At 65.5% G+C, this 18161-nt stretch overlaps 1 protein-coding gene across 1 annotated transcript in view; it reads right to left on the reverse strand.

Annotated features, from left to right (window-relative positions):
* Positions 1–17667, reverse strand: part of CCDC82 (coiled-coil domain containing 82) — a 61568-nt gene extending 43901 nt beyond the window's left edge. The window contains exon 1 of the mRNA XM_069759183.1: positions 17574–17667. The gene's annotated coding sequence lies outside the window, so the exon portion shown is untranslated. The remainder of the gene's footprint in view (positions 1–17573) is intronic.
* Between the last annotated feature and the right edge of the window lie 494 nt (positions 17668–18161).

The following is an 18161-nucleotide window of genomic DNA, read 5'->3' on the forward strand; positions in this document are numbered from 1 at the left end:
CCCTCACATCTCCCCGACCCCTCACCCCTTGCAGATCTCCCCGACCCCTCACCCCCTGCAGATCTCCCCGACCCTTCACAGATCTCCCCGACCCCTCAACCCCTGCAGATCTCCCCGACCCCTCACACCCTGCAGATCTCCCGACCCCTCACAGATCTCCCCGACCCCTCACCCCCTGCAGATCTCCCCGACCCCTCACACCCTGCAGACCCTCCCGACCCCTCAACTCTTGCAGATCTCCCCGAACCCTCACCCCCTGTAGATCTCCCCGACCCCTCACCCCTTGCAGATCTCCCCGACCCCTCACCCCTTGCAGATCTCCCCGACCCTCACCCCTTGCAGATCTCCCGGAACCCTCACCCCCTGCAGATCTCCCCGACCCCTCACCCCTTGCAGATCTCCCCGACCACTCACCCCTTGCAGATCTCCCCGAACCCTCACCCCCTGCAGATCTCCCCGACCCCTCACCCCTTGCAGATCTCCCGGACCCCTCACCCCTTGCAGATCTCCCCGACCCCTCACCCCTTGCAGATCTCCCCGACCCCTCACACCCTGCAGATCTCCCCGACCCCTCACAGATCTCCCCAACCCCTCAACCCCTGCAGATCTCCCCGACCCCTCACAGATCTCCCCGACCCCTCACCCCCTGCAGATCTCCCCTACCCCTCACAGATCTCCCAGACCCCTCACCCCCTGCAGATCTCCCCGACCCCTCACCCCTTGCAGATCTCCCCGACCCTCAGATCTCCCCGACCCCTCACCCCTTGCAGATCACCCCGACCCCTCACCCCTTGCAGATCTCCCCGACCCCTCACCCCTTGCAGATCACCCCGACCCCTCACCCCTTGCAGATCTCCCCGACCCCTCACCCCCTGCAGATCTCCCCGACCCCTCACCCTTTGCAGATCTCGACCCCTCACCCCTTGCAGATCTCCCCGACCCCTCACCCCCTGCAGATCTCCCCGACCCCTCACCCTTTGCAGATCTCGACCCCTCACCCCTTGCAGATCTCCCCGACCCCTCACACCCTGCAGATCTCCCTGACCCCTCACAGATCTCCCCGACCCCTCACAGATCTCCCCGACCCCTCACCCCTTGCAAATCTCCCCGACCCCTCACCCCTTGCAGATCTCCCCGACCCCTCACCCCCTGCAGATCTCCCCGACCCCTCACAGATCTCCCCGACCCCTCGCAGATCTCCCCGACCCCTCAGATCTCCCCGACCCCTCACAGATCTCCCCGACCCCTCACCCCTTGCAGATCTCCCCGACCCCTCAGATCTCCCCGAACCCTCACCCCCTGTAGATCTCCCCGACCCCTCACCCCTTGCAGATCTCCCCGACCCTCACCCCATGCAGATCTGCCCGAACCCTCACCCCCTGCAGATCTCCCCGAACCCTCACCCCTTGCAGATCTCCCCGACCCCTCACCCCTTGCAGATCTCCCCGACCCCTCACCCCTTGCAGATCTCCCCGACCCCTCACACCCTGCAGATCTCCCCGACCCCTCACAGATCTCCCCAACCCCTCACCCCCTGCAGATCTCCCCGACCCCTCACAGATCTCCCCGACCCCTCACCCCCTGCAGATCTCCCCTACCCCTCACAGATCTCCCCGACCCCTCACCCCCTGCAGATCTCCCCGACCCCTCACCCCTTGCAGATCTCCCCGACCCCTCACACCCTGCAGATCTCCCCGACCCTCAGATCTCCCCGACCCCTCACCCCTTGCAGATCTCCCCGACCCCTCACCCCTTGCAGATCTCCCCGACCCCTCACAGATCTCCCCGAACCCTCACCCCGTGCAGATCTCCCCGACCCCTCACCGATCTCCCCGACCCCTCACCCCTTGCAGATCTCCCCGACCCCTCACCCCCTGCAAATCTCCCCGACCCCTCACAGATCTCCCCGACCCCTCACCCCCTGCAGATCTCCCCGACCCCTCACCGATCTCCCCGACCCCTCACCCCTTGCAGATCTCCCCGACCCCTCACCCCCTGCAGATCTCCCCGACCCCTCACAGATCTCCCCGACCCCTCACCCCCTGCAGATCTCCCCGACCCCTCACACCCTGCAGATCTCCCGACCCCTCACAGATCACCCCGACCCCTCACCCCCTGCAGATCTCCCCGACCCCTCACACCCTGCAGATCTCCCCGACCCCTCAACCCTTGCAGATCTCCCCTCACCCTCACCCCCTGTAGATCTCCCCGACCCCTCACCCCTTGCAGATGTCCCCGACCCCTCACCCCTTGCAGATCTCCCCGACCCTCACCCCTTGCAGATCTCCCCGAACCCTCACCCCCTGCAGATCTCCCCGACCCCTCACCCCTTGCAGATCTCCCCGACCCCTCACCCCTTGCAGATCTCCCCGAACCCTCACCCCCTGCAGATCTCCCCGACCCCTCACCCCTTGCAGATCTCCCCGACCCCTCACCCCTTGCAGATCTCCCCGACCCCTCACCCCTTGCAGATCTCCCGACCCCTCACACCCTGCAGATCTCCCCGACCCCTCACAGATCTCCCCAACCCCTCACCCCCTGCAGATCTCCCCGACCCCTCACAGATCTCCCCGACCCCTCACCCCCTGCAGATCTCACCCTACTCCTCACAGATCTCCCCGACCCCTCACCCCCTGCAGATCTCCCCGACCCCTCACCCCTTGCAGATCTCCCCGACCCCTCACACCCTGCAGATCTCCCCGACCCTCAGATCTCCCCGACCCCTCACCCCTTGCAGATCTCCCCGACCCCTCACAGATCTCCCCGACCCCTCACAGATCTCCCCGAACCCTCACCCCGTGCAGATCTCCCCGACCCCTCACACCCTGCAGATCTCCCTGACCCCTCACATCTCCCCGACCCCTCACCCCTTGCAGATCTCCCCGACCCCTCACCCCTTGCAGATCTCCCCGACCCCTCACCCTTTGCAGATCTCGACCCCTCACCCCTTGCAGATCTCCCCGACCCCTCACCCCCTGCAGATCTCCCCGACCCCTCACCCTTTGCAGATCTCGACCCCTCACCCCTTGCAGATCTCCCCGACCCCTCACACCCTGCAGATCTCCCTGACCCCTCACAGATCTCCCCGACCCCTCACAGATCTCCCCGACCCCTCACAGATCTCCCCGACCCCTCACCCCTTGCAGATCTCCCCGACCCCTCACCCCCTGCAGATCTCCCCGACCCCTCACCCCTTGCAGATCTCCCCGACCCCTCACAGATCTCCCCGACCCTTCAGATCTCCCCGACCCCTCACAGATCTCCCCGACCCCTCACCCCTTGCAGATCTCCCCGACCCCTCAGATCTCCCCGACCCCTCACCCTCTGCAGATCTCCCCGACCCCTCAGATCTCCCCGACCCCTCACCCCTTGCAGATCTCCCCGACCCTCAGATCTCCCCGACCCCTCACCCCTTGCAGATCTCCCCGACCCCTCACCGATCTCCCCGACCCCTCAGATCTCCCCGACCCCTCACCCTCTGCAGATCTCCCCGACCCCTCAGATCTCCCCGACCCCTCACCCCCTGCAGATCTCCCCGACCCCTCACCCCTTGCAGATCTCCCCGACCCCTCACCCCTTGCAGATCTCCCCGACCCCTCACAGATCTCCCCGACCCCTCACCCCCTGCAGATCTCCCCGACCCCTCACCCCCTGCAGATCTCCCCGGCCCCTCAGATCTCCCCGACCCCTCACCCCTTGCAGATCTCCCCGACCCCTCACCCCTTGCAGATCTCCCCGACCCCTCAGCCCTTGCAGATCTCCCCGACCCCTCAGATCTCCCCGACCCCTCACCTTTTGCAGATCTCGACCCCTCACCCCTTGCAGATCTCCCCGACCCCTCACACCCTGCAGATCTCCCTGACCCCTCACAGATCTCCCCGACCCCTCACCCCTTGCAGATCTCCCCGACCCCTCACCCCTTGCAGATCTCCCCGACCCCTCACCCCTTGCAGATCTCCCCGACCCCTCACCCCTTGCAGATCTCCCCGACCCCTCAGATCTCCCCGACCCCTCACCCTTTGCAGATTTCGACCCCTCACCCCTTGCAGATCTCCCCGACCCCTCACACCCTGCAGATCTCCCTGACCCCTCACAGATCTCCCCGACCCCTCAGATCTCCCCGACCCCTCACCCCTTGCAGATCTCCCCGACCCCTCACCGATCTCCCCGACCCCTCAGATCTCCCCGACCCCTCACCCTCTGCAGATCTCCCCGACCCCTCAGATCTCCCCGACCCCTCAGATCTCCCCGACCCCTCACCCCTTGCAGATCTCCCCGACCCTCACCCCTTGCAGATCTCCCCGAACCCTCACCCCCTGCAGATCTCCCCGACCCCTCACCCCTTGCAGATCTCCCCGACCCCTCACCCCTTGCAGATCTCCCCGAACCCTCACCCCCTGCAGATCTCCCCGACCCCTCACCCCTTGCAGATCTCCCCGACCCCTCACCCCTTGCAGATCTCCCCGACCCCTCACCCCTTGCAGATCTCCCGACCCCTCACACCCTGCAGATCTCCCCGACCCCTCACAGATCTCCCCAACCCCTCACCCCCTGCAGATCTCCCCGACCCCTCACAGATCTCCCCGACCCCTCACCCCCTGCAGATCTCACCCTACTCCTCACAGATCTCCCCGACCCCTCACCCCCTGCAGATCTCCCCGACCCCTCACCCCTTGCAGATCTCCCCGACCCCTCACACCCTGCAGATCTCGCCGACCCTCAGATCTCCCCGACCCCTCACCCCTTGCAGATCTCCCCGACCCCTCACAGATCTCCCCGAACCCTCACCCCGTGCAGATCTCCCCGACCCCTCACACCCTGCAGATCTCCCTGACCCCTCACATCTCCCCGACCCCTCACCCCTTGCAGATCTCCCCGACCCCTCACCCCTTGCAGATCTCCCCGACCCCTCACCCTTTGCAGATCTCGACCCCTCACCCCTTGCAGATCTCCCCGACCCCTCACCCCCTGCAGATCTCCCCGACCCCTCACCCTTTGCAGATCTCGACCCCTCACCCCTTGCAGATCTCCCCGACCCCTCACACCCTGCAGATCTCCCTGACCCCTCACAGATCTCCCCGACCCCTCACAGATCTCCCCGACCCCTCACAGATCTCCCCGACCCCTCACCCCTTGCAGATCTCCCCGACCCCTCACCCCCTGCAGATCTCCCCGACCCCTCACCCCTTGCAGATCTCCCCGACCCCTCACAGATCTCCCCGACCCTTCAGATCTCCCCGACCCCTCACAGATCTCCCCGACCCCTCACCCCTTGCAGATCTCCCCGACCCCTCAGATCTCCCCGACCCCTCACCCTCTGCAGATCTCCCCGACCCCTCAGATCTCCCCGACCCCTCACCCCTTGCAGATCTCCCCGACCCCTCAGATCTCCCCGACCCCTCACCCCTTGCAGATCTCCCCGACCCCTCACCGATCTCCCCGACCCCTCAGATCTCCCCGACCCCTCACCCTCTGCAGATCTCCCCGACCCCTCAGATCTCCCCGACCCCTCACCCCTTGCAGATCTCCCCGACCCCTCACCCCTTGCAGATCTCCCCGACCCCTCACCCCTTGCAGATCTCCCCGACCCCTCACAGATCTCCCCGACCCCTCACCCCCTGCAGATCTCCCCGACCCCTCACCCCCTGCAGATCTCCCCGGCCCCTCAGATCTCCCCGACCCCTCACCCCTTGCAGATCTCCCCGACCCCTCAGCCCTTGCAGATCTCCCCGACCCCTCAGATCTCCCCGACCCCTCACCTTTTGCAGATCTCGACCCCTCACCCCTTGCAGATCTCCCCGACCCCTCACACCCTGCAGATCTCCCTGACCCCTCACAGATCTCCCCGACCCCTCAGATCTCCCCGACCCCTCACCCCTTGCAGATCTCCCCGACCCCTCAGATCTCCCCGACCCCTCACCCTCTGCAGATCTCCCCGACCCCTCAGATCTCCCCGACCCCTCACCCCTTGCAGATCTCCCCGACCCCTCACCCCTTGCAGATCTCCCCGACCCCTCACCCCTTGCAGATCTCCCCGACCCCTCACAGATCTCCCCGACCCCTCACCCCCTGCAGATCTCCCCGACCCCTCACCCCCTGCAGATCTCCCCGACCCCTCAGATCTCCCCGACCCCTCACCGCTTGCAGATCTCCCCGACCCCTCACCCCTTGCAGATCTCCCCGACCCCTCAGCCCTTGCAGATCTCCCCGACCCCTCAGATCTCCCCCACCCCTCACCCTTTGCAGATCTCGACCCCTCACCCCTTGCAGATCTCCCCGACCCCTCACACCCTGCAGATCTCCCTGACCCCTCACAGATCTCCCCGACCCCTCACAGATCGACCTGACCCCTCACCCCTCACAGATCTCCCCGACCCCTCACCCCTTGCAGATCTCCCCGACCCCTCACCCCCTGCAGATCTCCCCGACCCCTCACCGATCTCCCCGACCCTTCAGATCTCCCCGACCCCTCACCCCTTGCAGATCTCCCCGACCCCTCAGATCTCCCCGACCCCTCACCCTCTGCAGATCTCCCCGACCCCTCACCCCTTGCAGATCTCCCCGACCCCTCACCCCTTGCAGATCTCCCCGACCCCTCACCGATCTCCCCGACCCCTCAGATCTCCCCGACCCCTCACCCTCTGCAGATCTCCCCGACCCCTCAGATCTCCCCGACCCCTCACCCTCTGCAGATCTCCCCGACCCCTCAGATCTCCCCGACCCCTCACCCCTTGCAGATCTCCCCGACCCCTCAGATCTCCCCGACCCCTCACCCCTTGCAGATCTCCCCGACCCTCACCGATCTCCCCGACCCCTCAGATCTCCCCGACCCCTCACCCTCTGCAGATCTCCCCGACCCCTCAGATCTCCCCGACCCCTCACCCCTTGCAGATCTCCCCGACCCCTCACCCCTTGCAGATCTCCCCGACCCCTCACCCCTTGCAGATCTCCCCGACCCCTCACCCCTTGCAGATCTCCCCGACCCCTCACAGATCTCCCCGACCCCTCACCCCCTGCAGATCTCCCCGACCCCTCACCCCCTGCAGATCTCCCCGACCCCTCAGATCTCCCCGACCCCTCACCGCTTGCAGATCTCCCCGACCCCTCACCCCTTGCAGATCTCCCCGACCCCTCAGCCCTTGCAGATCTCCCCGACCCCTCAGATCTCCCCCACCCCTCACCCTTTGCAGATCTCGACCCCTCACCCCTTGCAGATCTTCCCGACCCCTCACACCCTGCAGATCTCCCTGACCCCTCACAGATCTCCCCGACCCCTCACAGATCTCCCCGACCCCTCACCCCTCACAGATCTCCCCGACCCCTCACCCCCTGCAGATCTCCCCGACCCCTCACCGATCTCCCCGACCCTTCAGATCTCCCCGACCCCTCACAGATCTCCCTGACCCCTCACCCCTTACAGATCTCCCCGACCCCTCAGATCTCCCCGACCCCTCACCCCTTGCAGATCTCCCCGACCCCTCAGATCTCCCCGACCCCTCACCCTCTGCAGATCTCCCCGACCCTCACCCCTTGCAGATCTCCCCGACCCCTCAGATCTCCCCGACCCCTCACCCCTTGCAGATCTCCCCGACCCCTTACCGATCTCCCCGACCCCTCAGATCTCCCCGACCCCTCACCCTCTGCAGATCTCCCCGACCCCTCAGATCTCCCCGACCCCTCACCCCTTGCAGATCTCCCCGACCCCTCACCCCTTGCAGATCTCCCCGACCCCTCACCCCTTGCAGATCTCCCCGACCCCTCACAGATCTCCCCGACCCCTCACCCCCTGCAGATCTCCCCGACCCCTCACCCCCTGCAGATCTCCCCGGCCCCTCAGATCTCCCCGACCCCTCACCCCTTGCAGATCTCCCCGACCCCTCACCCCTTGCAGATCTCCCCGACCCCTCAGCCCTTGCAGATCTCCCCGACCCCTCAGATCTCCCCGACCCCTCACCTTTTGCAGATCTCGACCCCTCACCCCTTGCAGATCTCCCCGACCCCTCACACCCTGCAGATCTCCCTGACCCCTCACAGATCTCCCCGACCCCTCAGATCTCCCCGACCCCTCACCCCTTGCAGATCTCCCCGACCCCTCAGATCTCCCCGACCCCTCACCCTCTGCAGATCTCCCCGACCCCTCAGATCTCCCCGACCCCTCACCCCTTGCAGATCTCCCCGACCCCTCACCCCTTGCAGATCTCCCCGACCCCTCACCCCTTGCAGATCTCCCCGACCCCTCACAGATCTCCCCGACCCCTCACCCCCTGCAGATCTCCCCGACCCCTCACCCCCTGCAGATCTCCCCGACCCCTCAGATCTCCCCGACCCCTCACCGCTTGCAGATCTCCCCGACCCCTCACCCCTTGCAGATCTCCCCGACCCCTCAGCCCTTGCAGATCTCCCCGACCCCTGAGATCTCCCCCACCCCTCACCCTTTGCAGATCTCGACCCCTCACCCCTTGCAGATCTCCCCGACCCCTCACACCCTGCAGATCTCCCTGACCCCTCACAGATCTCCCCGACCCCTCACAGATCGACCTGACCCCTCACCCCTCACAGATCTCCCCGACCCCTCACCCCTTGCAGATCTCCCCGACCCCTCACCCCCTGCAGATCTCCCCGACCCCTCACCGATCTCCCCGACCCTTCAGATCTCCCCGACCCCTCACCCCTTGCAGATCTCCCCGACCCCTCAGATCTCCCCGACCCCTCACCCTCTGCAGATCTCCCCGACCCCTCACCCCTTGCAGATCTCCCCGACCCCTCACCCCTTGCAGATCTCCCCGACCCCTCACCGATCTCCCCGACCCCTCAGATCTCCCCGACCCCTCACCCTCTGCAGATCTCCCCGACCCCTCAGATCTCCCCGACCCCTCACCCTCTGCAGATCTCCCCGACCCCTCAGATCTCCCCGACCCCTCACCCCTTGCAGATCTCCCCGACCCCTCAGATCTCCCCGACCCCTCACCCCTTGCAGATCTCCCCGACCCTCACCGATCTCCCCGACCCCTCAGATCTCCCCGACCCCTCACCCTCTGCAGATCTCCCCGACCCCTCAGATCTCCCCGACCCCTCACCCCTTGCAGATCTCCCCGACCCCTCACCCCTTGCAGATCTCCCCGACCCCTCACCCCTTGCAGATCTCCCCGACCCCTCACCCCTTGCAGATCTCCCCGACCCCTCACAGATCTCCCCGACCCCTCACCCCCTGCAGATCTCCCCGACCCCTCACCCCCTGCAGATCTCCCCGACCCCTCAGATCTCCCCGACCCCTCACCGCTTGCAGATCTCCCCGACCCCTCACCCCTTGCAGATCTCCCCGACCCCTCAGCCCTTGCAGATCTCCCCGACCCCTCAGATCTCCCCCACCCCTCACCCTTTGCAGATCTCGACCCCTCACCCCTTGCAGATCTTCCCGACCCCTCACACCCTGCAGATCTCCCTGACCCCTCACAGATCTCCCCGACCCCTCACAGATCTCCCCGACCCCTCACCCCTCACAGATCTCCCCGACCCCTCACCCCCTGCAGATCTCCCCGACCCCTCACCGATCTCCCCGACCCTTCAGATCTCCCCGACCCCTCACAGATCTCCCTGACCCCTCACCCCTTACAGATCTCCCCGACCCCTCAGATCTCCCCGACCCCTCACCCCTTGCAGATCTCCCCGACCCCTCAGATCTCCCCGACCCCTCACCCTCTGCAGATCTCCCCGACCCTCACCCCTTGCAGATCTCCCCGACCCCTCAGATCTCCCCGACCCCTCACCCCTTGCAGATCTCCCCGACCCCTTACCGATCTCCCCGACCCCTCAGATCTCCCCGACCCCTCACCCTCTGCAGATCTCCCCGACCCCTCAGATCTCCCCGACCCCTCACCCCTTGCAGATCTCCCCGACCCCTCACCCCTTGCAGATCTCCCCGACCCCTCACCCCTTGCAGATCTCCCCGACCCCTCACAGATCTCCCCGACCCCTCACCCCCTGCAGATCTCCCCGACCCCTCACCCCCTGCAGATCTCCCCGACCCCACACCCCTTGCAGATCTCCCCGACCCCTCAGCCCTTGCAGATCTCCCCGACCCCTCAGATCTCCCCGACCCCTCACCCTTTGCAGATCTCCCCGACCCCTCACCCTTTGCAGATCTCGACCCCTCACCCCTTGCAGATCTCCCCGACCCCTCACCCCCTGCAGATCTCCCCGACCCCTCACCCTTTGCAGATCTCGACCCCTCACCCCTTGCAGATCTCCCCGACCCCTCACACCCTGCAGATCTCCCTGACCCCTCACAGATCTCCCCGACCCCTCACAGATCTCCCCGACCCCTCACCCCTCACAGATCTCCCCGACCCCTCACCCCTTGCAGATCTCCCCGACCCCTCACCCCCTGCAGATCTCCCCGACCCCTCACCCCTTGCAGATCTCCCCGACCCCTCACCCCTTGCAGATCTCCCCGACCCCTCACAGATCTCCCCGACCCCTCACCCCCTGCAGATCTCCCCGACCCCTCACCCCCTGCAGATCTCCCCGACCCCTCAGATCTCCCCGACCCCTCACCGCTTGCAGATCTCCCCGACCCCTCACCCCTTGCAGATCTCCCCGAACCCTCAGCCCTTGCAGATCTCCCCGACCCCTCAGATCTCCCCGACCCCTCACCCTTTGCAGATCTCGACCCCTCACCCCTTGCAGATCTCCCCGACCCCTCACACCCTGCAGATCTCCCTGACCCCTCACAGATCTCCCCGACCCCTCACAGATCTCCCCGACCCCTCACCCCTCACAGATCTCCCCGACCCCTCACCCCTTGCAGATCTCCCCGACCCCTCACCCCCTGCAGATCTCCCCGACCCCTCACCCCTTGCAGATCTCCCCGACCCCTCACAGATCTCCCCGACCCCTCACAGATCTCCCCGACCCCTCACCCCTTGCAGATCTCCCCGACCCCTCAGATCTCCCCGACCCCTCACCCTCTGCAGATCTCCCCGACCCCTCAGATCTCCCCGACCCCTCACCCCTTGCAGATCTACCCGACCCCTCAGATCTCCCCGACCCCTCACCCCTTGCAGATCTCCCCGACCCCTCACCGATCTCCCCGACGCCTCAGATCTCCCCGACCCCTCACCCTCTGCAGATCTCCCCGACCCCTCAGATCTCCCCGACCCCTCACCCCTTGCAGATCTCCCCGACCCCTCACCCCTTGCAGATCTCCCCGACCCCTCACCCCTTGCAGATCTCCCCGACCCCTCACAGATCTCCCCGACCCCTCACCCCCTGCAGATCTCCCCGACCCCTCACCCCCTGCAGATCTCCCCGACCCCTCAGATCTCCCCGACCCCTCACCCCTTGCAGATCTCCCCGACCCCTCACCCCTTGCAGATCTCCCCGACCCCTCAGATCTCCCCGACCCCTCACCCTTTGCAGATTTCGACCCCTCACCCCTTGCAGATCTCCCCGACCCCTCACACCCTGCAGATCTCCCTGACCCCTCACAGATCTCCCCGACCCCTCAGATCTCCCCGACCCCTCACCCCTTGCAGATCTCCCCGACCCCTCACCGATCTCCCCGACCCCTCAGATCTCCCCGACCCCTCACCCTCTGCAGATCTCCCCGACCCCTCAGATCTCCCCGACCCCTCACCCCTTGCAGATCTCCCCGACCCCTCACCCCTTGCAGATCTCCCCGACCCCTCACCCCTTGCAGATCTCCCCGACCCCTCACCCCTTGCAGATCTCCCCGACCCCTCACAGATCTCCCCGACCCCTCACCCCCTGCAGATCTCCCCGACCCCTCACCCCCTGCAGATCTCCCCGACCCCTCAGATCTCCCCGACCCCTCACCGCTTGCAGATCTCCCCGACCCCTCACCCCTTGCAGATCTCCCCGACCCCTCAGCCCTTGCAGATCTCCCCGACCCCTCAGATCTCCCCGACCCCTCACCCTTTGCAGATCTCGACCCCTCACCCCTTGTAGATCTCCCCGACCCCTCACACCCTGCAGATCTCCCTGACCCCTCACAGATCTCCCCGACCCCTCACAGATCTCCCCGACCCCTCACAGATCTCCCCGACCCCTCACCCCTTGCAGATCTCCCCGACCCCTCACCCCCTGCAGATCTCCCCGACCCCTCACCGATCTCCCCGACCCTTCAGATCTCCCCGACCCCTCACCCCTTGCAGATCTCCCCGACCCCTCAGATCTCCCCGACCCCTCACCCTCTGCAGATCTCCCCGACCCCTCACCCCTTGCAGATCTCCCCGACCCCTCACCCCTTGCAGATCTCCCCGACCCCTCACCGATCTCCCCGACCCCTCAGATCTCCCCGACCCCTCACCCTCTGCAGATCTCCCCGACCCCTCAGATCTCCCCGACCCCTCACCCTCTGCAGATCTCCCCGACCCCTCAGATCTCCCCGACCCCTCACCCCTTGCAGATCTCCCCGACCCCTCAGCCCTTGCAGATCTCCCCGACCCCTCACCGATCTCCCCGACCCCTCACCCTCTGCAGATCTCCCCGACCCCTCAGATCTCCCCGACCCCTCACCCCTTGCAGATCTCCCCGACCCCTCACCCCTTGCAGATCTCCCCGACCCCTCACCCCTTGCAGATCTCCCCGACCCCTCACAGATCTCCCCGACCCCTCACCCCCTGCAGATCTCCCCGACCCCTCACCCCCTGCAGATCTCCCCGACCCCTCAGATCTCCCCGACCCCTCACCGCTTGCAGATCTCCCCGACCCCTCACCCCTTGCAGATCTCCCCGACCCCTCAGCCCTTGCAGATCTCCCCGACCCCTCAGATCTCCCCGACCCCTCACCCTTTGCAGATCTCGACCCCTCACCCCTTGCAGATCTCCCCGACCCCTCACACCCTGCAGATCTCCCTGACCCCTCACAGATCTCCCCGACCCCTCACAGATCTCCCCGACCCCTCACCCCTCACAGATCTCCCCGACCCCTCACCCCCTGCAGATCTCCCCGACCCCTCACCGATCTCCCCGACCCTTCAGATCTCCCCGACCCCTCACAGATCTCCCCGACCCCTCACCCCTTGCAGATCTCCCCGACCCCTCAGATCTCCCCGACCCCTCACTCTCTGCAGATCTCCCCGACCCCTCACCCCTTGCAGATCTCCCCGACCCCTCAGATCTCCCCGACCCCTCACCCCTTGCAGATCTCCCCGACCCCTCACCGATCTCCCCGACCCCTCAGATCTCCCCGACCCCTCACCCTCTGCAGATCTCCCCGACCCCTCACCCCTTGCAGATCTCCCCGACCCCTCACCCCTTGCAGATCTCCCCGACCCCTCACCCCTTGCAGATCTCCCCGACCCCTCACAGATCTCCCCGACCCCTCACCCCCTGCAGATCTCCCCGACCCCTCACCCCCTGCAGATCTCCCCGACCCCTCAGATCTCCCCGACCCCTCACCCCTTGCAGATCTCCCCGACCCCTCAGCCCTTGCAGATCTCCCCGACCCCTCAGATCTCCCCGACCCCTCACCCTTTGCAGATCTCGACCCCTCACCCCTTGCAGATCTCCCCGACCCCTCACACCCTGCAGATCTCCCTGACCCCTCACAGATCTCCCCGACCCCTCACAGATCTCCCCGACCCCTCACAGATCTCCCCGACCCCTCACAGATCTCCCCGACCCCTCACCCCCTGCAGATCTCCCCGACCCCTCACCGATCTCCCCGACCCTTCAGATCTCCCCGACCCCTCACAGATCTCCCCGACCCCTCACCCCTTGCAGATCTCCCCGACCCCTCAGATCTCCCCGACCCCTCACCCCTTGCAGATCTCCCCGACCCCTCACCCCTTGCAGATCTCCCCGACCCTCACCCCTTGCAGATCTCCCCGACCCCTCAGCCCTTGCAGATCTCCCCGACCCCTCAGATCTCCCCGACCCCTCACCCTTTGCAGATCTCGACCCCTCACCCCTTGCAGATCTCCCCGACCCCTCACACCCTGCAGATCTCCCTGACCCCTCACAGATCTCCCCGACCCCTCACAGATCTCCCCGACCCCTCACCCCTCACAGATCTCCCCGACCCCTCACCCCCTGCAGATCTCCCCGACCCCTCACCGATCTCCCCGACCCTTCAGATCTCCCCGACCCCTCACAGATCTCCCCGACCCCTCACCCCTTGCAGATCTCCCCGACCCCTCAGATCTCCCCGACCCCTCACCCTCTGCAGATCTCCCCGACCCCTCACCCCTTGCAGATCTCCCCGACCCCTCAGATCTCCCCGACCCCTCACCCCTTGCAGATCTCCCCGACCCCTCACCGATCTCCCCGACCCCTCAGATCTCCCCGACCCCTCACCCTCTGCAGATCTCCCCGACCCCTCAGATCTCCCCGACCCCTCACCCCTTGCAGATCTCCCCGACCCCTCACCCCTTGCAGATCTCCCCGACCCCTCACCCCTTGCAGATCTCCCCGACCCCTCACCCCCTGCAGATCTCCCCGACCCCTGACCCCCTGCAGATCTCCCCGACCCCTCAGATCTCCCCGACCCCTCACCCCTTGCAGATCTCCCCGACCCCTCAGCCCTTGCAGATCTCCCCGACCCCTCAGATCTCCCCGACCCCTCACCCTTTGCAGATCTCGACCCCTCACCCCTCACAGATCTCCCCGACCCCTCACCCCCTGCAGATCTCCCCGACCCCTCACCCCCTGCAGATCTCCCCGACCCCTCAGATCTCCCCGACCCCTCACCGCTTGCAGATCTCCCCGACCCCTCACCCCTTGCAGATCTCCCCGACCCCTCAGCCCTTGCAGATCTCCCCGACCCCTCAGATCTCCCCGACCCCTCACCCTTTGCAGATCTCGACCCCTCACCCCTTGCAGATCTCCCCGACCCCTCACACCCTGCAGATCTCCCTGACCCCTCACAGATCTCCCCGACCCCTCACAGATCTCCCCGACCCCTCACCCCTCACAGATCTCCCCGACCCCTCACCCCCTGCAGATCTCCCCGACCCCTCACCGATCTCCCCGACCCTTCAGATCTCCCCGACCCCTCACAGATCTCCCCGACCCCTCACCCCTTGCAGATCTCCCCGACCCCTCAGATCTCCCCGACCCCTCACCCTCTGCAGATCTCCCCGACCCCTCACCCCTTGCAGATCTCCCCGACCCCTCAGATCTCCCCGACCCCTCACCCCTTGCAGATCTCCCCGACCCCTCACCGATCTCCCCGACCCCTCAGATCTCCCCGACCCCTCACCCTCTGCAGATCTCCCCGACCCCTCAGATCTCCCCGACCCCTCACCCCTTGCAGATCTCCCCGACCCCTCACCCCTTGCAGATCTCCCCGACCCCTCACCCCTTGCAGATCTCCCCGACCCCTCACAGATCTCCCCGACCCCTCACCCCCTGCAGATCTCCCCGATCCCTCACCCCCTGCAGATCTCCCCGACCCCTCAGATCTCCCCGACCCCTCACCCCTTGCAGATCTCCCCGACCCCTCAGCCCTTGCAGATCTCCCCGACCCCTCAGATCTCCCCGACCCCTCACCCTTTGCAGATCTCGACCCCTCACCCCCTGCAGATCTCCCTGACCCCTCACAGATCTCCCCGACCCCTCACAGATCTCCCCGACCCCTCACAGATCTCCCCGACCCCTCACCCCTTGCAGATCTCCCCGACCCCTCACCCCCTGCAGATCTCCCCGACCCCTCACCGATCTCCCCGACCCTTCAGATCTCCCCGACCCCTCACAGATCTCCCCGACCCCTCACCCCTTGCAGATCTCCCCGACCCCTCAGATCTCCCCGACCCCTCACCCCTTGCAGATCTCCCCGACCCCTCACCCCCTGCAGATCTCCCCGACCCCTCACCCCTTGCAGATCTCCCCGACCCCTCACCCCTTGCAGATCTCCCCGACCCCTCACCCCCTGCAGATCTCCCCGACCCCTCACCCCCTGCAGATCTCCCCGACCCCTCACCCCTTGCAGATCTCCCCGACCCCTCACCCCTTGCAGATCTCCCCGACCCCTCAGATCTCCCCGACCCCTCACCGCTTGCAGATCTCCCCGACCCCTCACCCCTTGCAGATCTCCCCGACCCCTCAGCCCTTGCAGATCTCCCCGACCCCTCAGATCTCCCCGACCCCTCACCCTTTGCAGATCTCGACCCCTCACCCCTTGCAGATCTCCCCGACCCCTCACACCCTGCAGATCTCCCTGACCCCTCACAGATCTCCCCGACCCCTCACAGATCTCCCCGACCCCTCACCCCTCACAGATCTCCCCGACCCCTCACCCCCTGCAGATCTCCCCGACCCCTCACCGATCTCCCCGACCCTTCAGATCTCCCCGACCCCTCACAGATCTCCCCGACCCCTCACCCCTTGCAGATCTCCCCGACCCCTCAGATCTCCCCGACCCCTCACCCTCTGCAGATCTCCCCGACCCCTCACCCCTTGCAGATCTCCCCGACCCCTCAGATCTCCCCGACCCCTCACCCCTTGCAGATCTCCCCGACCCCTCACCGATCTCCCCGACCCCTCAGATCTCCCCGACCCCTCACCCTCTGCAGATCTCCCCGACCCCTCAGATCTCCCCGACCCCTCACCCCTTGCAGATCTCCCCGACCCCTCACCCCTTGCAGATCTCCCCGACCCCTCACCCCTTGCAGATCTCCCCGACCCCTCACAGATCTCCCCGACCCCTCACCCCCTGCAGATCTCCCCGATCCCTCACCCCCTGCAGATCTCCCCGACCCCTCAGATCTCCCCGACCCCTCACCCCTTGCAGATCTCCCCGACCCCTCAGCCCTTGCAGATCTCCCCGACCCCTCAGATCTCCCCGACCCCTCACCCTTTGCAGATCTCGACCCCTCACCCCCTGCAGATCTCCCTGACCCCTCACAGATCTCCCCGACCCCTCACAGATCTCCCCGACCCCTCACAGATCTCCCCGACCCCTCACCCCTTGCAGATCTCCCCGACCCCTCACCCCCTGCAGATCTCCCCGACCCCTCACCGATCTCCCCGACCCTTCAGATCTCCCCGACCCCTCACAGATCTCCCCGACCCCTCACCCCTTGCAGATCTCCCCGACCCCTCAGATCTCCCCGACCCCTCACCCCTTGCAGATCTCCCCGACCCCTCACCCCCTGCAGATCTCCCCGACCCCTCACCCCTTGCAGATCTCCCCGACCCCTCACCCCTTGCAGATCTCCCCGACCCCTCACCCCCTGCAGATCTCCCCGACCCCTCACCCCCTGCAGATCTCCCCGACCCCTCACCCCTTGCAGATCTCCCCGACCCCTCACCCCTTGCAGATCTCCCCGACCCCTCAGATCTCCCCGACCCCTCACCCCCTGCAGATGGCATCACATGCGGGTGGGACTCGGCACATAGCCACATGTGCATCATTATCATTGCAGAAAAATAAGCATTTTCCTGTCACCAGTGCAAAATCTCCAACTGTCATGTGTCACACAGGGAGCTGCAGCCCCGAGAGCCCCATACATCTCTGTGCCGCCCACCACTACCACGTTCACACTGCCGAGTGTCTTCGGTGACGCAGGAGATAGCGCGGCAGGCAAGTGGTTAATAATAGGAAACACTCACGTGACTCTCAGACCGGGGGCAACGACCGCTCTGCTGTATGTATGCACACAACGCAAATCCCTCAGCCCGTCAATCAACTCCAGGCCACGCCCCCTGCGCGCCGCGTCCTTTCGGTTTAGAGAGGGCGGAGAGCTGAATGAAAGTGGGCGGAGACCAAACCAAGAGTGGGCGGGGACTAAGCGTCGTGCTTGCCGTGGGCACAGTGCTGCAGCGCTCCAGCAGACAGGACTGTTCTCCCATCCACAGAACGAGGACTTTTACTTTTATTTTTTTGGGTAAGGGATGAGTTGTAGTTTTGAGTGACAGGTTCATCTTATATAATGTACTGGAAATGTGAAGATAATGCCAAGTGAGGCGAAATTGGGAAAACGACAGAACAATTCCACCTTTATTTTTTTTTCTGTTTTGTTTTACGGTGTTTTATTTGTGCAGTTAAAAAAATAAAATAAAAAGTCTGGCAGCCCAATTCTCTTAGTATGATTACCTCCATATTAAAGGGAACCTGTCACCTGAATTTGGCGGGAAACGGTTTTTGGTCATATGGGCGGAGTTTTTGGGTGTTTGATTCACCCTTTCCTTACCCGCTGG

Source organism: Ranitomeya imitator, chromosome 3 (genome assembly GCF_032444005.1).
Source record: "Ranitomeya imitator isolate aRanImi1 chromosome 3, aRanImi1.pri, whole genome shotgun sequence".
Classification (NCBI taxonomy): Eukaryota; Metazoa; Chordata; class Amphibia; order Anura; family Dendrobatidae; genus Ranitomeya; species Ranitomeya imitator.